Source organism: Rhagoletis pomonella, unplaced genomic scaffold (assembly GCF_013731165.1).
Source record: "Rhagoletis pomonella isolate Grant_MI unplaced genomic scaffold, Rhpom_1.0 Rhpom_scaffold_01438, whole genome shotgun sequence".
NCBI classification, from domain to species: Eukaryota; Metazoa; Arthropoda; class Insecta; order Diptera; family Tephritidae; genus Rhagoletis; species Rhagoletis pomonella.
Genome location: NW_023459992.1, coordinates 15,704 through 40,033, shown reverse-complemented (window position 1 = coordinate 40,033; position 24,330 = coordinate 15,704). Strand labels below are relative to the sequence as shown.

Sequence of the window (24,330 nt, the reverse complement as noted above, 5' to 3'; positions counted from 1 at the left end):
TTAACGTCCTTCTGGGGAAGCCCTTCTGCATTTAGCAATGTGGTCAGTTCCTTCCACTTTTCTTCAACGGCAACTCTGTCGCCCTTCGAAAAATTCTTTGCCAGATCTGGATGAGATTCCATTAATTGAACTAAAATTAGCTCTTGCTTGGAGTTTTTGTGTTTTCCCCTAAAAGTTTTTAAATAATAACTTAAATTTACACATAAGTAGCTAATTTGAGTAAGGACTTACATTGTTAAAAATATTATTCCAAAAAAACGTTTATTAGACTTCCAAACCGCTATCATTTAAGTTGACGAATATAAAACGGGAAAATTTTAACGATTTCGATTTCCAGAACAGGGTGACAAAACGATTTGCTCATGTTCGAAAAAATGAAAACGGAACGATTTACAGGACATGTCAAACGATTTGAAAACGGAAAATACGAAAATATCACCCGAAACGATTTGCAGAACATGCCTGTATATTGCTGAATCGGCGTATTTGTTGTGACGATCGAGTGTGGATTGATGACACATGCAGAACACTCGTAATGGCTTGCACTGTGGCTTAACGTGTGGCGCCACATGGGGCACACTTAACGCTTGCTATTACAAACGCAAGATCGGGTGACGAGCGATGTGGGTCAGCGCATACTACATGAATACCCAAAGTAAATAAAGAATGAATGTAAATAAGGAGAAATAGCTTAGGGAGTAACCAAGCAATGTGCTTGGTTACCCATAGTAAATAAGATATTTTATAACTGAACTATTGTAATAGATTGTAAACATGTTGTAGTATATATAACAAGCGTTATACGCTTGAGCAAAGCAGCCGGAGGGCTTAGAATAATACTCAAACCATTAGAAAATTATAACCAAACATTGCATGTCGATCCTGCCGACCGTTCAGGGAACAAGTCTGATAGGTTTTGAAAGGACTTAGGTCCTGGTGACAAACATTACATTACAGAGGGGAAAAGAGTCTAACTAATGACATCGCACGGTTAAAACGAAATTAGCTGTCCAACAAAATGGAATGTTTTCATGCTTCTTTGGAAACTGTAAAGAATGCTGGGAAGAATATTTCTTTTTCCTAGAGGCATATTTCAAAGTATAAATATGAGCTTTGCTATCCTGACTCATACTCTTCCGATTCCTTTAAACTCTGCACCAGGAAATAGATTTCCCTTTCGCACACATGTTCGTCTGCATTACATAGCAACAAAACTGAGGAAAGATGAGTGGCACCCAAACAAAGAAGGAAATTGTTAATAACAACAACAACAATGCAGCCGCAGCAGTAGCATCCGCATCACAGCAGTTTGATACACCCACAAAATTAAAATATGTAAACTCAATAATTTTAATAATTTTAGTACTATCAAAGCTAAATGCGCATTATAAAAAATATATAAAAAAGCATAAGAGCGTAAACAATAATGTATAGCATGAATCAGTTTTACAATAAATATTGCATTAAATATTAATATACTAAGTGAAAAAAATAAATATGATAGAACTAAGGTCTAGGATCTTAAAAACATTACATAGATGAGTAAATTATTGAGCAGAATTTGTAGAGGGGTATATGGAGTTTAATAATTTAAATGAACTTTTAGCGAAACTAAAAAAGGCACCGGCGGTTAAGAATACTCGAAGATGCGCTAGTGATGATGTCGAAAGGTTAAAAGAAATATATGACGGGTTAACCAAAGAGATAGGAAAGTTTTTGGTAATCAAAGAAGAGACCTCTGGAAAAAAAATTTTATCATGGCAGAATTCAATTTGGTAGAAGCCTCAAAGATAATACCGCAGTTCCGCGGGGAACAAAAAGATTTAAATAACTTTTTAGGTTACAAAGAATTTTATAGCGAAACCTTAAGAGATGGTGCTCAAAGGCAAATGCTAGTAAAATTCATATTAATGGCCAAGCTATCTGAAAAAGTAAAAAACAAATTAATAGCAGGACACCGACTGACATACCAACCCTAAAGATAGTTTTACAAGCAGCATATAAGCCCAACAACACAACAACGAAATTACATGCAGATATTGCCAGGTCCTATCAGGGCACGCAATCAGCCGAAGCTTACGCGACACGCATGGGAGATCATTCTGAAGCTCAATGATCAAATAGGTCTATCAGCTTTTAAAAAGGCTTGTCTGAGCCTTCCAAGGCAGTGGTAGCAGCAGCTGGGCCAGTCAAGTTGGTAGAAGCAATACAGGTGGCCAAAGAAGTCAGTCCAGTAAGGTTCACGCAAGTTCTGTACGCAAACAGAAGCAGGAGTAATTTCAATAGGAATTTCAATAAGAATGAAAACACAATTTTTAATAAGACAGGCTCTGTAGACAATAGGGGCCAACACTCTAAAGCAGGAAATGACAATTTCAGAGGAGGAAGACGACCCGATCAGGGGAACGGGTACGTCCCCGGCCAGCGAAATCCGGGGTACACACCAAAAAGAAATTATTTCATATTACCCAAGTAGACAGCTGCACTAACTACATAAAACTAGGAATTGAAGGTAGCCCTAGAAACTTAAACTAGAAAACTAAACGTTACCTAACTACAAAAAAGGGAAAAATGAATTCAATTTAATCGAAACAAGCAAAAGCTAAGCAAACTATTGGTGGTGGTACTAATTACAAGTAATAAAAAACTACAAAAAAAATTAAAAATTTAAAAAAACTTAAAAATCAAAAAAAAACGGTGGTAACGAAATTTCCCAATTAAATAATTAAATTTTCGAGTAAAACGAAAGAAACCCAATTTCATGGCATGGTGGCGGTGAGCCAAATACATATAATTTTAAAAACTAGAAAAATGTGTGAGTGCTGCACCACATACCAAGTGACGCCAAGCCGCCACTGTACCGTAACAACCGCTACATAACGGTGAGTGAAAAAACGCCACCTTGTCGCTAAGTCACTGAAGGGTAACAACCGCTACATAGCGGTAATGAAAACACGCCACCGTCGCTAAGCCACTAAACGGCACCAAATATACATACATGATGGTATGTGAAACCGCGCCATCAAGTGGCAGCAAAACCAGCATCGGCGTTAAAATACACCGAAACAACAACCAGTATACATATATGTAACAACTAGCAACGGAAGCAAGCAGTAACCAGCAGCATACAACAACAACGGCGGATAACCAGCAATTCATGGCGGAACGGTACAGCAGGCAGCAGAATTTAAGTATAAAATATATATATGTATTTAGAATATATAAATATTTTTTATAATTTTAATCACCTAAATTATCTTGTATAACTTTCAATATTTTTACTTCCATCTAATTTTCGATAAAATTTCAAGTTTTGTGCTACGTATTTGACTCCAATTTTTAATTTGTCTTCTCGGCAGAAAGAACCGTGACGTAAAGAACTACATTTTCCTGACAATAATTCCGAAGGTTCTATACCGAAAAACTACCACACCTATTTTATTCGCAAAAACCCTTACTTAAATGACCCACCTTAACAATTTTTATTTTTCTACAGCAAACGGCAGTGACAAAAATTTATAACAATTTAAATGTTTCTAAAATTTTTCAAAATTTTTTACATACACTTATGCATTTATATATCTATGTATATGTATATGTACATAAAACATTATTTGCCGTAAAGTGCCCACCACACATTTACAAAATTAAAAACAAAAACAATATTTTGCCTAATTAAAAAAAAAAAGTTTGAAAAAAACAAAACACCATCTTTTACATTGCATGTGGGACAGCACAAAGAAAGAACACATACCTTTCCTATTGCATGGCTATACCCCTTATTGCATGCCAAATTTTCAGCGGACTATAATATTTGACTATTTTCTCAGTAAGTAATACATATATTCTTTTTCAACATAAGGGTGCGGTGAGTGGTAGCTGGTGGTAACTATCGGTGCTTGAACGTTTTGAGGTTATCGGTTATGCCAGATTTTGAAATACAATTTACAGAATACCAATCTGATTTCGTTAAAATAACTAAGCGAATTTTGCAGAATCGACCACTGTCGACAAACGCGGTTAAACTCAAAGAATACAAAGATTCGCTTATAACTTGATATAATAAAGTTGTATTGCACGTAACCGATAACAGTTCAACACATAACCTCAAAGAAGTACAAGCAAAGTTATCACGTTGCAAGGAGCTACTAGTGAAGTGCTTTGTTAGGTTAAATTGTCAGATTCCAATTCCGAAGGATACATTAAGGTCTTATATGCCAAACGAATCAGAAGAATTCGCTGACGCTGAGTCAGAAGCATCGCTAGATTTTTGTATCAAAAGAAGCTCATCACTTCCAGATTTAAAGTACTCATTATTTGTAGATAACGCTCCACCAGCTGCTACCAGCTCACCTGATATTACCGATTTTTCAAAAAGGTTTTACAAAACGGCTACGATCGAACAGAAAAAGTCATTTATTAGTCTATGTTCATCAATAATTAGAGAAAATTATAGTAGGGATCCGTTAGCGCTCGATTCTTTTCTCGATAAAATAAGTTTGATAGAAGACCGAGCTGAAGAAAAACTAACCAGTACGTTGATGGCATTTTTAAAATCTAAATTAGAGGGAAAAGCTCGCGAAGCATTACCGACGCAAATACTATCAGTTAATGACATCAAAATTGCTCTACGTGGAAGGATTCAACCTGGCAATTCCAAAGGAATGACGCAACAAAAAGCTCATGAAATGGCCGTTGAGCAAACCGTAAATGTTTGTCGAATAAATGCCAAGTCGGATCTGGTCAAGTCAATACTTGCTTCAACAACATTTTCCGATTCCAAAGACGAAGTAGAAAAGGTGATAGTAGAAATGCAAACGTCCGTGATTTAAACGCTCACGCCCCTCAGGAGCGAACACTGGGGGAGCAGCAGCTAGACAACTAAACGATTTTTCCTTAACAAAAGGCATTTACTGCTTAAATGTAAATTATTCAGATTTTATTCAATTGCAAATTTCCAGGTCAAATAAATTATGCACATTTTTGGTCGATACGCAAGCTGACATTTCTTTAATTAAAATTTCAAGTTTTAACAAAAATTTTCCAATTGATACAAATGATATTATCCGCATCACGGGCGTGACTAATACTGTTTCCACTCTGGGTAAAATTACGACAAATTTGGCTTTTTCCGATTTTTTTTATAAAACATACGTTACATGTGGTTAATGACGAGTTTAACATCCCTGCAGACGGTATATTGGGTAAGGGCTTCTTGAAAGCCAATAAATGCGTTATCAGCCATGCAAGCAATCGCATTTCCGTCTGGGTAGGTAACAAAAAAGTCGCAATTCCGATTCTTCACGGAACTGAAAGCGATACCTGCGTAATTCTATCCAGATGCGAAGTTTTTCGACTCTTCAGTTTAGAAAGTTCGCCGGAACCACTTTTTGTGGAGTCACAAGAAATTGATAACGGTGTTTTCACGGAAAGGTGCATAATTAGTACAAGTAACCCAATAGTCAAAGTTATAAATACCACAAGTGACTTAAAATACGTAAATAATTGTAACATCCGGACTGAAAAACTGTCTAATTTCAATGCTCATTCCATTAATAAGACAAGAAACGATGACAGCCGGATAAAAGAACTGATTGAGATTTTGAAAAAACAAATTCCTAGTTACACTGAGAGCGAATTCCTCAACTTGTGCGTAGATTACGCAAATATATTTGCACTTCCGGACGACAAACTGACATTAAACAACAGCGTGAAGAAATAAACCGTCAAGTTAACAAGTTATTAGAAAATTAATTAATCGAGGAAAGTTACTCAAATTATAATAGCCCTTTAATTGTTGTTCCGAAAAAAGAAACTTATGGTCAAAAAGCGTACCGCATGTGCGTCGTTTTCCGTGCGGTTAATAAAAAACTGATTGCCGATAAGTTCCCTCTTGCAAGAATTTTCAATACATGCAGAGCTTTTAACTTAAAATATAACCCGAACAAATGCAATTTTCTCCGGCCAGAAGTTGAGTTGAGTTTATTTGGGACAGTGCGTGGGATAAAGCATTCGAATCTTTGAAATCAGCATTAATTTCACCAAAACTGCTACAATACCCCTTTAAAAAACAATTTATTATTACTATCGATGCCTCAAAAATTTGGTGCGGTGCTATACTGAGCCAAGAGCAACAAGGAAGTGATTTACCTATTTGTTTCGCTTCTAAAGCATTTAATAAAGCCGAACCGAAAAAGCCAATTATAGAATTGGAACTTTTAGCCATCTATTTTGCAATCAAACAATTTCGACCATGCGTTTACGGAACTCATTTTATTGTTAAATCGGACCACAGGACGTTATTTAATTTATTTAATATGAAGGATCCAGCCTCAAAACTAGCAAGGATACGGCTTGAATTAGCCGAATACAATTTCACCATCGGGGTATGGGTTAAGGGTAAAGCAAACGTAGGTGCAGACGCACTTTCACGCATTCATTTTTATGATATCAGGGAATCGACTTACAAACCAAAGATTATACACACATTTCAACTCAGACAGTAAACATTAAAAGCATAGCATGGCCTAAGGATGGTGGATTTTTAAAAAAATTTTCTATTACAAACTTTAAAACCAGCGGAAACAAAATTTTAAAATCTTTACAAATTATACTAACAGATAGAAACTATAACTGATGACGACAAAAAATTAAAACTAATGACAGTTTACCACGACGATCCGATTGCAGGAGGACACTGCGGAATGAAAAAACTATACGCGAAAATTCGAACAAAGTATTATTGGAAACGCATGACCCATGACATTGCGAAATTTGTCAAGAACTGCGATAAATGTCTTTTGAATAAAGTCAAACCTAGAGTAAAAGAAAATTTGATTTAAACGCCAAGCCCTATTAAACCATTTGATATATTAGTGATAGACACGATAGGACCCTTACCAGAATCCAAATATGGCAACAAGTTCGCTGTTATTTACTATGATTTGTGATCTAACAAAATATGTGGTAATAGTAGCTATACCAGACAAATCAGCTAAATCTATTGCTTTGAAACTTTTATATTAACTTATGGCATCATGAATTCAATTAAATCAATTAAATTAATGTTTGGCAAAAAAGCTAATTTACCACATGAATTACAAAAAAATCAAAATAGACCTAATCTATAACGTTGAAAATTATGCCAAGGAATTAAAATACCGTATGCAAAAATCGCATGCGTTAGCTAAAGAGTTGATCAACAAACCTAAAATTCAAAGAAAACAAACTTACGACACGCCTGCACGTCGCTTACTCGTAAACGAAAATGATATGGTTTTAGTTCAAAAGGAGCCCCGTGACAAACACAAAAGCATATACTAGACCCATACGTAGTGACACAAGTAGACGGTGTAAACGTGACTATATTTGACAAAGACAAAAACAAAGTATGAACCGTTCACAAAAACAGAATCCAAAAAGTTCGCTAAAAGTCAAAATTTTATTAACCTTAAAAATTTGCATTTCACTAAATTTCATATTCCTAAATAAAGCTAAATTTTAATGCTTAAATTATATAAAAGAATTATCAAAGCTTACGAATTCGATGCATGAACGAACATAAAATTCCTATTATTAAACATTTAAAAAATACTTAATCTAAATTTAATGTATAAAACAAAAACTTAAATATCATGTTTTTATATAAAAATTAAAGTAGCCGCTTGGCTTAAAGAAAAATCCGTGTATAAATATTCACAAAACAACAAAAAAAGGCCTTGAATTTCGATATTATTTTATCATTCTTATTAAATCGCTTATAAAAACCTTAGGCTTAGTTACATCACCATACGATATAAGCGTTCATCGCTTAAAATAACATACATATATATGTATTTAATTATTTCATAAACTACTGTAAATAAACATATATATCTACCCTAAATTAGGCTTTTACTACTGCATTAATACTTGTTTAAATACGAAATATGCTTACTCTAAACCCTAGTATTACACGGCAATTAGGCAATTAATTATTAATAACCTAATTTACTAATAAGAACTACATAATTACTAGTGTTGGGAAGTATCGAGTAATTTTGAGGATCGAGTTCTTTGGTATCGATACTTTTAAGGATCGGATATTTTTCAGAGTAATGGGTACTTTCTTCAAATATACACATGTTGGTAACATTTCCATACTTAGGGCCGTTTTCTCATCTATCCTTTAGATTACCGGCCACTTTATCGTCTCGATATACGAGTTTTCGTTTTCTGTTCAGCGCATTAATTTCTCGAATCGATAAATTTTTGCTCACCCGATGCAACCTTTAAAAGTTTGTACCCAACTTTAAATTTTGGTTTAGTTTTAGTTCATGAGTCAGATATATTAGATATTTCAACCAAGATCTTGGTTTTTGCTAACAGTTTCTCGTGCTTTATATTTGCTTATGTTGTATTGCCAACCTTTAAAATTTTATGACGAATGTAGTGAAGTTTCACTCTCGCACTGCCGTAATTACGGGATAACAAATTTATTTTTACCGGTACGATAAGAAAACGAAAACACTTTAAAGTGAGGAACAATTTAACTGCCCTGTTAGTAAAGGCAACTTTACTGCTTAAGGCCTGTATGCAGCTCTCAAGAAAAGCAAAAACTCTATATAAAATGACGTACAAGAAATGGCTAAGAAATTTTCTTGAGTCAAATTTCCTTAAGGCAGTTCTTAAGAAATTTACTACGCTTTCTACTACGGTTTTCTAAAGTTTTTTGTGAAAAAAGAGCACAAGGCAACCCAGGTTTGCAACAGAAATATATGCCCGTTCCATTATTTCTTGAGGAAAGAGTGAGGCAACAGGCTGTGAGGTATCAAAAATGTCAAAATTCCTTGGACACACAAGCGAAATAATGGCAATTTTTTCTTGACCGTTTTCTTGAGAGCTGCATACAGGGCTTTACATTAGAAAACGGCCCTTAGTGTAGAAATTTCACAAGCTAGTAGAATTTTATTTAAATTAATATATGAATCCCAAATTACGTCAAATGATTTGCTAACTGTACTGGGTACAAGTATTGTACTTGAAAATTATTAAACTGCAAATTGAGTACAATCATTTCTGAATACCGTTAAATGCAAATAAAACTCAGTACTTTTTAAGTCTATTTGACACTTAATACTGAGTACTTTGAATTGATCCTGAGTACATGTATCAATGCGATTATTGGAACAGGGTATTTTTTAGTACTGAGTACTTTCGAGTTCTTTTAAGTTCTGAGTACTTTCGAGTTTCTTTTTTGAGTACTGAATACTTACGAGTTCTTTTGTGAGTACTGAGTCCTTTGGAGTACTCAGTATCGATACTTTTAAAAATCGGGTGCTGTCGATCCTTTTGAGAATCGAGTTCTGAGTACTTTTGTATCGATACTGCCCAACACTAATAATTACATTTAATATTCAAATACATTTTTAGAATAACTAAATTGTTCTGAACGTACGAATGTAAAAAGGGAAGGAATATTTCTCAAGCAAATCCAAATTCGTTCCTTCAAAACAATTTAATTTTGATTATAAATTTTGGGCAAGAAGAATATGGCAAAACTGATATTTTTGCCGAATTCCTCTTTATCCAAAGGAGCATGATGTAATGCGATCAAACATACATTTTTGCAACCCTACAAATTACTACTAATCACCTTGTATGAATACGCATTTATTTAATCTAGTACAATTAAGAATTAAGAATTTACGATATTGAAGATGCAACCCTGTTGTATGTACGAAAGCAGCTAACCCTGGCATTCAGTAAGCGGTCTCTAGTCACTAATAGTGACTTTTGGTGGTGAACTTAGATTTTGAGACTATTTGGTATTCAGTACGCTGTCTCACGTCTCTAGTCTCGAAAATAATATGGTAGACAGACGGAGAAAATTAATTTGAATTAATAAGCATAAATGCAAATTAAAATTTTACCCTTACAGACGGCAATAATGCGAATAAACCAGCCGCAAGGTCGTGGGTTCGAGTCCCACGGCCAGTATACTTTTTTTATTTCTTTTTCATTCTTTTTTTTTATAAGTTCTATATTTTTTTTTACGTTACTTTCAGTTAGTTGTTGTTGAATTTTTAACAAAATGCATATGTAAAAATTAAAATTAACTAATAGTAAAATAAGAAATGTGATATAAAACAAAGCAAATGAAAATAAAATAAAGTAAAATTAAATATATAAATAAAATAAAAAATAAAAAATAAATAATAAAAACAAAAAATTTCCGCAATCGCTCCAACCGAGTATCGAACCTGGCAGCTACAGGCTTGTAGCTCGCAACTCTCACCACTCGGCTACCGCGTGCGCGAAACTCGATTGCTTCGTTTGCTTACTTGTACAAAAGACAACAACTGGCCGTTTTTAGCAGTGTTGTCATCGAAAATTCAACGGATCCGAGTTAATTCCCAAAAATTTCGTGCATTTGTTCGGCTGCTTATGCTCATTTTAAAGAGAAAAATGCATGAGTTAAAGCAAATTAAGGCTGGTTATGCAAATAATCGAGCCCGTTTGTCTACCGTATAAGTCACTAATTTGTCAGCTGGCTAAGAGCAGGTCACAAGGATAGAAGTATGGATTAAAAGCTTATTTCTCTCCATTTTATTAAAAGAAAACGAGAAAATGAAGCGAGGAAATTTGTTCAACAAGAATTTCATTAGGAAATAAACCAAATTGCTTTAATATCACACAAATGTATTGAAAAAAAAAAATATTTTTTTGTTTTCAAAACATTAAAATCTAAAGATTTAAAAAAAAAATAAAACTAATAAAAAAAACAAAAAAATACTAAATAAAAAAAAAATCCTCTACGCCCGAGGAGGACTTGAACCCGGACCCTCTCGGCTGCCAGCCTAATGCTTTGACCACTCGGCCATTGCGACTCTTTGAGCTGCGCGGGCAAAAGGCATACATACCCGCTATCAGTTGATTGTCTGTGTTTGCTTTCACCACACATTTTTGGTGAACTTTTTGTGACTCTCTCCTTCTGAATACCCAAATCGCCTCAAGTCACAAAAATAGTCACTAATTGCTAATCTCAAATTTAGTGACTTGAGATGGGACTGAGTTACTGAATCCCAGGGTAACTTTAACCCTGGGATTCAGTAATTCACCCTGGCATTCACTAAGCGGTCTCTAGTCACTAAAAGTGACTTTTGGTGGTGAACTTGGATTTTGAGACTATTTGGTATTCAGTACGCTGTCTCACGTCCCTAGTCTCTAACATAAGTCACTAATTTGTCAGCTGGCTAAGAGCAGGTCACAAAAATAGAAGTATGGAGGAAAAGCTTATTTCTTTCCACTTTATTAAAAAAAAACGCGAAAATGAAGCGAGGAAATTTGTTCAACAAGAATTTCGTTAGGAAATAAACCAAAATGCTTTAATATCATACAAATGTAATGAAAAAAAAAATAAAACGAATAAAAAAATACTAAAAAAAAAATCCTCTACGCCCGAGGAGGACTTGAACCGGGACCCTCTCGGCTGCCGGCCTAATGCTTTGACCACTCGGCCATTGCGACTCTTTCAGCGGCGCGGGCAAAAGGCATACATAAACGCTATCAGTTGATTGTCTGTGTTTGCTTTCGCCACACATTTTTGGTGAACGTTTTGTGACTCTATCCTTCTGAATACCCAAATCGTCTCAAGTCACAAAAATAGTCACTAATTGCTAATCTCAAATTTAGTGACTTGAGATGAGACTGAATTACTGAATCCCAGGGTGGCACCCTGAAATTGTGCATATGGAAACTGTGCATACGAAATAATGCATATGAAAAAACCCGAAATAATGCATACGAAAAAAACCGAAATAATGCATATATGCACAGTTTCGGTTGAAAACCGAAATAATGCATATGAAAAAAACCGAAATAATGCATATATGCACAGTTTCGGTTGAAAACCGCAATAATGCATATTAGATAAACCGAAATTATGCATATGCACTCTTTCGTTTGAAAACCGAAATAATGCATATGAAAAAAACCGAAATAATGCATATATGCACAGTTTCGGTTGAAAACCGAAATAATGCATATGAAAAACCCGAAATAATGCATACATGCACACTTTCGTTTGAAAACCGAAATAACGCATATGAGAAAAACGAAGTAATGCATGCATGCACAGTTTCGGTTCAAAACAGAAATAATGCATATGACAAAAACCGAAGTAATGCATACATGCACAGTTTCGACTCAAAACCGAAGTATTGCATATGACAAAAACCGAAATAGTGCATACATGAAACCGAACTTCTTTCTGAGTAGGCGGCCTTCGGCCGCGCTTAGGGATTATAACCCTTACTAAGTAGAATTCTCCTTTCTGTGTTGCCGGAAAAGAAGAGCGGAAGTATTTTTGCGCAGAACTTCTCTCTGCGTAGGCGGCCTTCGGCCGCGCTTAGGGATTATAACCCTTACTAAGTAGAATTCTCCTTTCTGTGTTGCCGCAAAAGTGGACCGGAAGTATTTTTGCGCAGAACTTCTTTCTGCGTAGGCGACCTTCGGCCGCACTTAGGGATTATAACCCTTACTAAGTAGAATTCTCCTTTCTGTGTTGCCGGAAAAAGGGGCCGGAAGTATTTTTGCGCAGAACTTTTTTCTGCGAAGGCGGCCTTCGGCCGCGCTTAGGCATTATAACCCTTACTAAGTAGAATTCTGCTTTCTGTGTTGCCGGAAAAGAAGGGCGGAAGTATTTTTGCGCAGAACTTCTCTCTGCGTAGGCGGCCTTCGGCCGCGCTTAGGGATTATAACCATTACTAAGTAGAATTCTCCTTTCTGTGTTGCCGGAAAAGGGGGGCCGGAAGTACTTTTGCGCAGAACTTCTTTCTGCGTGGGCGGCCTTCGGCCGCGCTTAGGGATTATAACCCTTACTAAGTAGAATTCTCCTTTCTGTATTGCCGGAAAAGGGGGCCGGAAGTACTTCTGCGCAGAACTTTTCTCTGCGTAGGCGGCTTTCAGCCGCGCTTAGGGATTAAAACCCTTACTAAGTAGAAGTAAATAATTCATATTAGAAAAAACGAAATTATCCATATGCACACTTTCGTTAGAAAACCGAGATAATGCATATAACAAAAACCGAAATAGTGCATGCATGCACAATTTCAGTTCAAAACCGAAATAATGCATATGGCAAAAACCGAAATAAAGCATACATGCACAGTTTCGGATGAAAACCGACATAATGCATATGTGAAAGACCAAGGTATGCATACATGCACAGTTTCGGTTGAAACCCGAAATAATGCATATAACAAAAACCGAAATAATGCATGCATGCACAGTTTCGGTTGAAAACCGAAATAATGCATATGAAAAACCCGAAGTAATGCATACATGCACAGTTTCGGTTGAAAACCGAAATAATGCATATGAGAAAATACCGAAATTATGCATATGCATACTTTCGTTTTAAAAGCGAAATAATGCTTATGAAAAAAAACGAAGTAATGCATACATGCACAGTTTCGGTTTAAAACCGAAATAATGCATATGGTAAAAACCGAAATAAAGCATACATGCACAGTTTCGGTTGAAACCGAAATAATGTCTAAATGCACAGTTTCCATATGCGCAATTTCGGTGCCCCTCCCAGGGTCAGTGTCATCTCAAGTCACTAAATTTGAGATTATCAATTAGTGACTATTTTTGTGACTTGAGACGATTTGGGTATTCAGAAGGAGAGAGTCACAAAAAGTTCACCACAAATGTGTGGTGAAAGCAAACACAGACAATCAACCGACAGTGTTTATGTATGTACAAGTTTATATGGAAGGAAACGCAACATCTTCGGCAAAAAAATTCGAAAACAAAAATTTTTAGCCACTTGAAACTGGCACTTTTTATACTAGAATTAAGTGGGCTACTGAATACTCGAAATCTTTCTAGAAAATCTAATTAAAAATCCCGAAATTTTAACGAACGTTTCTTGATTTTCTTTTAATATTGCACAAAGTCAAACTAAATTTTTCTCAAAAAAATAAATCTCAAATTAACTAACAAAAAAAATATTTGTGAAAACATTTCAAAATTTGGTGCGACTAAAATTTTTTAGACCACTGTAGGTATGTTAACGTTATATGTACATGTTTTATTCTTTATTTGTTAACAAACTATATAAAATTTTGGTTTGCTTTATGAATATGTATGTGAATTACATTGAAAAATTAAATAAACAGAAAATATATAATTTTTTTTTTGTAAATAAGGGAATTTTACGAAATTTCGGTCAAAAGCGGGGAATTTCATTGTGGAAATCGGGGAATTCTCAAAAATGAGTTGGCTACCCTGGTGGATGCGTACGTATGTATGTACATATCAATGCTTCATTTGAAACAAGCAAATGTAGTTGAATTGTTTTTGAACTACAGTATCATGACTTCGGCAACCCATCAAACGTGTCTTCGGCAAAAAATCAAAGGCGGCGTTATGACTTCTGCAACAAATCAATGATATGGCTTGCCTACGCTAACTGCGGAGCCTTGCCTTCGCCAACCGTTTAAATGAGCTCTCATTAGTGTCCGGACTTCGCTCCGATCGGAGTAGATTTCTCCGATTTATTTTTTAAATTTAAAATCTACTCCCTACTCCGCTTGACCTAAAATATGCTCCGATTTTTTTTTACTTTTTTCCAGGGAAAGAAAATAAAAGTTACTTTTTTTCGATGTTATAAAAGTCCGGGGCAAAATATTGTCCTAGAATAAAGTTATCAATGTTCCTTTGATCCCAGGACTTCCTGGACAAGAATCCTGGATTCTTTTTATTTTTCTAACTTTTTGGGAAAAAGTCCAATAATAACTTAAAAATCCGGACTTTTATTTTTTTAGGTCCAGCAATCAAAGTTAAACTTGGCCAAAAATTTTGTATGTCCGAAATAAAAGTCCTTTCGTAATAATAAACAAACCTAACCTAACCTAATATATATATATATATATACCGAGGGTTGCCACCTTTTTATATGTTTTTTTTTATAATCTATATATTTAATAGGCGAAGCAATTTTTTCCAGGTCATCAGACATGCACCGTTGGTTCGATTTTTCAAAAAAGAGGTGTCAAATTAAAGGGCTTGGCCTGTAATGTGCAATATGGTTAGTTTTCTAAAAGGTTGCCATATATGAATTAATGCAGCCGCTGTGGTGTAGTGATAAGCAGTGCGCGCTTCCACTCCGCAGCACGTAGATAAAATATAGAAAAAAGATTTTTTCTTAACAGCGGTCGTCCCTCGGCAGGCAATGGCAAACCTCTGAGTGTATTTCCGCCATGAAAAAGAGCTTCTCATAAAAATACAATCACCGTTCGGAGTCGGCGTGAAACTGTAGGTCCCTCCGCTTTGTGTGACAACATCAAGGCGCACGCCACAAATCGGAGGAGAAGCTCGGCCAAACACTAACATATGTGTAAGCGCCAATCTATTATTATTATATATGAATTAATATATCTGACTCAACCAGGAAACCAAAGAAGCCGTGGCCTTGTGTTGCTAACGAATGCGTTAATTCGCCCTTCGTGTAATATTAGTTAACATTTAACAGTTAGTTGTTGTAGTACTTGGCACTTTTGTTTAAGTACTTTTTTGGTGACAAATCTTTCAGGTGCGATCGGAACCCGAACAGTTTGCTGTTATAGCCCGAACAATTGGTAAGGAAAAAAGTACTTAAGCTGTGATGAAATAGAAGAAAATCGAAATTCAAAGTTGAGAAAGTGATTTTCATTTATCAAATACTACTAAATATTAAAGTGGAAAAAGTGAAAACAAAGAAAAATCAGAAGAAGAATAATTTCATACATCAGCTCCAGTGTAAGTACATACGTAGGTTGGAAATTTTAATACTAATATACTAATATTAAAAAGAACAAAGAGATCAAAATATTTTGTCTTAAGTTTTACTAAAAAGCAAGTGTGCAGTGTATTTTTTAAGTTATAAAGTGGGTCAAAATACTGTATTTAAAACTGCGGCTAAAGTGTCGTACTTTTGTATATCGTAAACTTTTAACGGTTAAATATATGGAGTCAAAGTACCATAAAAGTAATGTTATGAAATTCCACAGTGTTAAAAAATAGTTGGTTGTGGTTTCAAATTCTCCAAAATTTGTTCAAGTTTTTATAGTTTACGATTTTCCCCATATACATACATATATTATTTATCAGGCTGACTTATTTCAGGAGAACATTAAACATATATGTAAAACTTGCAAATGAACCAATTGATTCCAACGATAAAAAAGTTAAAATCACTTTAGAAATGTGTCAAAGTGAGGTTGTGAATGCGTGCATTGACTTTATTACAATAGATTCACTGCCTTTGTCATTTTTCGATTCTGCGTCATTTAAGACTCTCACCAATCAAATATTTGTCACTACAGATGACAAAAATCACGTCTAAAAACATTATGCAGTTTGCTAATGAAAAACATAACAAGCTTAAACGTGCCTCAAAATCGATACTGCCACTCGAAGTGATCGCGGGGTTCTTTGCATAAACGTCCAAGTTTTCTTGAAAGGAAAAATTGAAATAATAACGCTTTCAATGGAAATTAAATAATTTGAATAATTCTTATTTCTGTAAAGGTAGCAACTATTTTCGAAAAACTAAAATGGAAATTAAATAATTTGAATAATTATTTTCTGTAAGGGTAGCAACTCTTTTTGAAAAACTAAAATCTCACGGCACATCTACAGCCCAAGACCTTTAATCTCACACCTCATTTTTCAAAATCGAACGAACAGTGCGGATCAAATGGCATTGATTATTAAATAATTTGAATTACATTTTTTAACAGGTGGCAACTATTTTCGTAAAAATAAAACCCTATTGCACATCTACAGGCCAAGCCCTTTAATTGGACACTTCCCTTTTGAAAATCGAACCTACGGTGCAGATCTGATGACCTGGACAAAAAATTGCTTTCGCGGATTAAATATATTAATATTAATATTTAAAAAAAAGAAGTATAAAGAGGTGGCAACATTCGGTTTATATATTTCTGTTAGAAAGCTATTTCAGTCCTCTTTCATTTGATACCAAATTTGTTTGATTTGGATAAGCGGTTTGTTTATTATTACGAAAGGACTTTTATTCCGGACTTAAAAAATATTTGGCCAAATTTAACTTTTATTGCTGGACTTAAAAAATAAAAGTCCGGGTTGACTGATTATTTTATTTCAAATAAAATAGAGTCCAAAGATAACTTTTTTCTAAGGACTTTTATTATACAAGTTATAAAAGTCCCGATCACTGCCATTCCATTCACATTAAGAATTTATTAAAAATAATATGGTAACTTATTAAATTTTTGCTCAATAACTGCTGTGGCCACCACCAAGGTTTTGTATAGCAAGGTGTAACAGAAGTTGTCTCTTTTACTCTTTAACATTCCTGCGAAGTCACTTTTTATTTCCCAAGCAGGACCAGAAAAATGTTTTGGAAAGGAGTATGTTTAGTTACTTGGAGAGTGTATGCTGACGTTAGCTATTTTACCGCATAGTAGTGCTGCTGCCGAAAGAAAATTTTTAGAGATGAATCTCATTAAAAATAAATACAGGAACAGGCTTAATGTAGAAACAGTTGAAAGTTAAAACCAAAGGTCAGAAATTTATACGCCGTCTGGTAATTTATAAAATTTTTTTAATTTATACATTTATTAATGAAAAGTTTGTTTTGAATACTATTTAGAGATTAAGCTGATTTACAAGCACTCCGTGCAAATGTTTTACAATTACAATGTAAACACAATGTGATGAATTGTAAAACTACCAGTAATATACATATGTATCTATATAAGCTAACTTCTCAATGTGTAATCATTCCGAAATCAAAGCGAGACAGTCTAGTACCGTTTTTGTCAATGTATTGTGTACTTGAGTGCCGTTTTTGTATATGTGTTGTGTACATGTCTATTTATAAACGTATGTGTTCCTTTTCTTTCGTACGTGTTTATTGATATATCTGTACTGTAGTGTTTTCGGACGGTACTAGCTCTTACTGCCAATATAGGAGTATTACATATATGATATGTATACACTTACAAATATACATATATGTATACATATCGTCGTTTCAAGTACAAAACCGCCTATTGTCATTCTGCAAAACCGCTTAACTGACATTTGCTGCCAAAAATTGGATTTGCTCACACAAGCTCTTGGCTCAATTCTTATCCATTTGTCCTGAAATATACTAGCCAGAAATGCGATTGCTTTATAAAATAGGGAACCATTAGTGTTTTTACTCTCTAGAAAACAATTTATATAACCTCACATACGCGGTTTTGCATTGTTTTGATACGCGGTTTTCCATTTTGTTGATACGCGGTTTTGTTCTTTAAACGACGATATGCAAAATAATAGAAAATAGAAAAAACTTTTATGAATTGAAAATGTACCAAAAGATGTAACAATTTTTCCTTGCAGTATTTAATAAAAAACATGTTAATCTGCTCCGAAAATTTCGTTTTTGATGCGATTTTTCGAGCCATTTACTCCCGAATCGAATTTCAATAGTCCGAACGCTGGCTCTCATGCTTTCGGCAACCGTTCAAATGAGCTCGAATGCTTTCGGCAGCCGTTCAAATACGGTGGTTGCTGGTTTCGTGCACGTTCATTCGGTTTGCCGAAGTCAATATCAGTATGAGCTTTTAAAGTATCTTCACTTGTGGTGGCCGTCTTTGCAAGCACTGCACGCGTTGCGCTGTTGTTCATTCATCCCCCGTTTTTAATGTTAGTAGGCTTAAAGTCACAAAAACAGCATTGTTTGCCAATCTCTGCTTTCCACCCAGGGTGAAAACTCATCGTGTAAATTGGCTCCATGAGGCAAATTGACTAAGGGCCGGTTGTTCAATATCTGGTTATCACTACCTCCCAGTTAAACATTATTATCGACGATTTCGACTTCATGCATATAAAGTGCGTACTTTTATGTAGATAATTATTTTGGCGACGACCGGGCTACGCGACGACTGTGGTTGTGGCCAGATTAGATCTATTCAAACCCCTTTTTATTTTAGTGTGGTAGAATCGGCAAAGAAAATGAGGCAGATTTTCCAATTTATCACCCCTATGCTGTAACCCGAATGTTCGTAGCTACGAATTCGTAGCTCCGTTCCGAAAATTGATATGCTGTAATCCGATCGTAACTATCAGCGGCGCTGCTAGCTAAAAACGTGAAATTCGAAGTTCTTAATCAGCTGCTTTGACATAAACAAATCAAAATAAATATAATCGCAAGTGAATAGTGCAATTAAAAAAACTAGTTTAATCATTATTTAAAAAGAGTTTTCCTTAATTAAGTAGAATACAAAGGATTCAGTGGCCGGTGCACTTTTGTCCCAGGAGGTAGAACACCTAACAGTTGCTAATATACAAAGGAGATTGTTCTGTTAGCTTAAATGATAAAATGTAAGCTCCCTACTTTTAAGGGCCTCCATTTCACTAGATATTGACCTTCTTTAATTCTTGGAACGCTTTCCCAAAATTCCAGCACATCCTCTTAGCTCCTTTTACAAAGCCTCGACCAATGTCTGGCCTTTCGTTCATGCATTCCACCAGTTTTGCGTATTGCGAGCGATTTGTTGTGATCTTCGTTCTGATATTTTTGTAAACATTTAATAATACATTTTTTTTCTATTCACACTTCAACTTACGTACCTACTTTTGTGTTTACACTCTTTACTTTATTGATATTTTAATACAATTTGTTTCGCTCCGACACGAGTTGCTATTCGTACAAAATTTCCGACAAATACATAAAAATGACAGCTACGTCGGGTTCAGGCATACCAACATTACGAATTTCGAAGATGGCGACAACGCGGATTACAGCATACCAATTTTACGACTCGTAGCAAAATCAAATCTACGACGGATTACAGCATAGGGATGTATATTTTTATTGGGTATACATTTCGCACACCGTCTTCAAAAGAGGCACAACTCGAAAATTAGATCGGGAAATATAAGTGCTAGTGGATCGTACAGATATAGTATAAGTATAACATTCGTTTTCTACTTAGAAAATATAATCATAAAAAAAAAATATTTTTTTATTAATTTGAGAAAAATCCTACAGATTCATTTATGCAAAAAATCCACCAAATTATTTTTCCATTGCAAAATACTTTAGCAAATATAAATATGCGGATTTTTGAAATATTAAAAAGTTAAGGTACAGATATATTGAAAGCAGAATTCATGATATACCTTTTTAGAAATTTATTGATTAATTTTTATATTTCGTATTAGAATTGAGTTGAAATTTTAGATTTATGTGAAAATTGTAAACAAATGTTCTGTCCAAAAATGTGGTAGATTTTAAGCCTTGTGTGGTAGATGTGGTAGACACCCAAATTTTAAAAAATATGTGGTAGATCTACCGCATATGTGGTAAAGGTTTGCACACTGGATCTATTTCTATTTTTCCAACGACAGATAAGGTTCTTCCTCTTCTTTTATGTCAAACTCATACAAGTTCATGATGTCGCTGCCGCGTTCAAAAACATCATGTCGCCATCGACAAAGCATTTAGATAATGAAGATAACAAATTGGCAGCTGTGGCCCGTAGCTCGTCGTTTTCAATGTGTTCAGAACTTAACATGTGTGCGATAAAGCAGTAGTTGTATTTAACCGGAGCTTCTACTTCCGATTTGTGTTAACCAGACATTGAGCAACCGGCCCTAAATAGCTTAGCTATTCTGTGCATTGAGTCCGATTGGGCCTGAGCACACTAGCCTGCACAGTCGGACTGAGCAGTCCACCACTTGAACGCACACTGGACTGGGCAGTCGGCCGAAAACAGGTTTCAGTTTTGTATACATGAAGTACGCATAATTGTGTTAGTGCATGTGGCACATGCAAACAAAACGAAATAGAAAACATGTTGTCTATGTGTGCGTGTCAGTCCACCGTCAATCCGCGATTTTCGCGGACTGAAATGAGCGAGGTAAACTCGAACTCTCATTCCCCTCTTATCCACACAAAACCGGTTTTTGGCGGACTGAGCAGTCCAGTGTGCGGAGGCCCATTTACTCCAACGCTTGGAATGTGAAGATTTGTTTCCATTCAAAAATATGTATTAGAACTCACAAGTGTAATCAATTTTTAGTTGCATTATCATATGTATAAGAATATGTAAATATGGTTATTATCTTATAATTAAACATTGAATGAATTTAACCACATATTTTGCATTTCAGTTGTGAATTGTATACGCAAAGATTTTCTTATATTTCATGTACGTTAAAGAATAAAAGGGTGGCCTGTTTCACAGGGCACAGGGCGGCATTTTAAGTAAATCCAGCCCTGTTTATATGGAAGAAAATGCTTAGCACCGTCGGCAAAAAAAAAACTAAAAAATCTAATTTATAGATACAGAAAATTAGTTGTCGAAATGTAGTGATAGTTATGCAGCTATAAAAATTTTACGGGATTATCGAAATTTGTCGAGTTAATGAAATTTATCAAGCTATCGAAATTTATTGCATTATCATTATTTATAGAGTTAATGAAATTTATCGAGTTCTTTGAACTTATCGAGTTGTCGATATTTATTTAAGTACTAAAATTTTAAGATTTATCGAATCGAAGTTTTTGGAATTTTCAAAGTATATCGAGTTATTGAAATTTTTAAAATTAATACGTTTATTGAATTATTACTGCTTATCTTATTTTAAATGTGTTACCAGAGTGTAACGAGTTATCGAGATTTCTCTACAGCTTTCGAAAATATGAGGCATCAAAATTTACGGAATTATCGAAATTTATAGAGGTATCCTAAATTTATCGAGTTATCGATTTGGCTAGAGATATATAGACTTTTGAGTTATTGAAATTTATCGAGCACTTAAGGGCACAGTTATCGTAAATTATCGAAATTGGTCGAGTTGTCGAGTTTTGTTTAGGTACCGGATTTTAGTGTTATTGAAATCCGTTGAATTATCGGCATGTACCAAATTATCGACAAACTGGTATGTATCGGGCCAATCAAAGTACTGCCAAAGTCCTCCAAAGATATAGAAAATTGTAGTCACGATTTAGTTTCAAAGCAAGAGATTTTCGATAGGTAATTTTGTACGTTACGTTGTATAATAATAATAATAATTATTATTATTATAACTATAATTATAACTAAATAAAAAAAATATAAAGAATCCTCTGCGCCCGAGGAGTACTCGAATCCGGATCCTCTCGACCGGCAGCCTAATGCTTTGACCACTTGGCCATTACGACTCTTCGGGCGGCGCCGCAAAAGGCATACATAAACGCTATCAGTTGACTGTCTGTGTTTGTTTTCACCACACATTTTCTCTCCTACTGAATAGCCAAATCATCTCAAGTCGCAAAAATAGTCACTAATTGCTAATCTCAAATTTAGTGACTTGAAATGACACTGAATTACTGAATCCCAGGGTAATATAAAAATAGGTTTCTTGTAGTCCCTGAACAAATAGATGCCCTACTGATTGAAATACGGCCTTGAATTTATATCTGTGCATGTATATACTCAAAATTGATATTTATAATTGAGTTTAACCCTTTTATAACTTTTTAAATTAGAAAATAGCATAAAAACCTACCCGGGTGCCCGGCAGAATTGGATGTCCTTTTTATGGAAGGAACCGATGTGGCTGAGTGGTTCAAGGTGCGCCATACCACCCCGTGAGGCCTGGGACAAATCCCTAATCCCTACTTGTAAATTTTAAAATATTTTTTCTAACAGCCCTCGGCAGAGAACGGCACACCTCCGAGTGTATTTCTGTCATGAAAAAGCTTCTCATAAAATCCATTTGCCGATCGGAGGCGGAGTAAAACTGTAGGTCCCCCCATTTGTGTAACAACATCAAGACATACACCACAAATTGGAGGAGAAACTCAGCCAAACACTTAGCGTGTAAGCGCCAAACTATTAATAATAATAATAATAATAGATTGGCGCTTACACATATGTTAGTGTTTGGCCGAGCTTCTCCTCCGACTTGTGGCGTGCGCCTTGATGTTGTCACACAAATCGGAGGGACCTACAGTTTTACGCCGACTCCGAACGGCGATTGTATTTTTAGGAGAAGCTGTTTTTCATGGCAGAAATACACTCGGAGATTTGCTATTGCCTGCCGAGGGACGACCGCTGTTAAGAAAAAAAGACCTTTTTCTATATTTTTTGCGATGTTGCTTTGGCCAGGGCTTGAACCCAGGTGTTGATGAGTGAAAGCGCGCACTACTTACCACTACACCACAGCGGCCGACAATACACCACAGCGCCAAACTATTACCATTATTATAAAAGTTTTAGAAAGATTAGTGAAATTACTACATTTTTACAGGGAAAAAGTTGAGAATCAGAAAAGTTTGTGCCCTGAGACAAACCGTAATTTGCTTGTTGTGCCGTATTGACACTTAAAAACCCTCCAAATTACTACCAAATCCTCAACCTGGCAACTCATTTCGCTGATAACGCTACTGTAGTTAGGTTGCAATCGCTATTCATCATAAAAGCAAACATAAACCGATTGTAAAATACACAACAACATGCTTACCAACAATAAATATAAGATGCACGTTACGACAAGTGACAGTCCTCCACATTTCTTCATTGCCAGTGAAATAATAAAAGCCCCAAATAGCGCTAGCAAATTATCTGATATTGGTCCGAGTTTTTGAAAACACCTAGAAAAAATTTGTATGTAAAATCAAAATCAACTGGGTACTTGCATATTACCAGTTAAATATTCTCGAGAGTCCGCTTGCACTAACAATTATTAAAATCCAAATGAAAGAAACAATAAGTATTGATAATACTATAGCCATGCTGTGAATAATAACAACCAAATAAAGTGATAATTCGCGAACTGCGCCATTGCTTTCATTCGGTGTCAAGAATTTGCCCAATAAACGACAACCTAAAATTTAAGAGGAAAATTTTAATTATTTCTATATGTATGCATATGTAGCTAAATATGTAAGTTTAATGAGTTGCGAGGATAGAGAAATTAAAGACTCGTATCAATATGAGATTGGTGTAGTGAGAAAATAACCACATTTGTACATATGTATAATATGTTAAAAATAACAGGCATACGACATTTTGACCAGTTTTGGCTATTTTTCTTTTGAAGGTGTGCCTTTCTCTGCCGAGGGTTGTTACTTTTTATAAAAACACACCTCATTACACCGTGCGACAAAAAAAAAAATCACAGCACACGAAGCAATCAATAAACTCACTCATTTTTAGTTTTTCTCTCTGACGTCAGGATTTTTTTAAAGAACTTTATAATTCCAGAGATATGATAAATTCCAAAAATCATTTTAAAAATTCAATGCAATGCAGAATAACAGTATGGATACCAAATGAA

General features: G+C 35.1%; 1 long non-coding RNA gene across 1 annotated transcript; it reads right to left on the bottom strand.

The window, feature by feature from the left end:
* On the bottom strand, positions 1-23,878 carry LOC118752376. Its single transcript, XR_004994671.1, has 4 exons — positions 23,697-23,878; positions 23,515-23,644; positions 232-638; positions 1-168 (listed from the first exon to the last, which is right to left on the bottom strand). It is a non-coding gene; the product is annotated as an uncharacterized LOC118752376 (long non-coding RNA).
* Between the last annotated feature and the right edge of the window lie 452 nt (positions 23,879-24,330).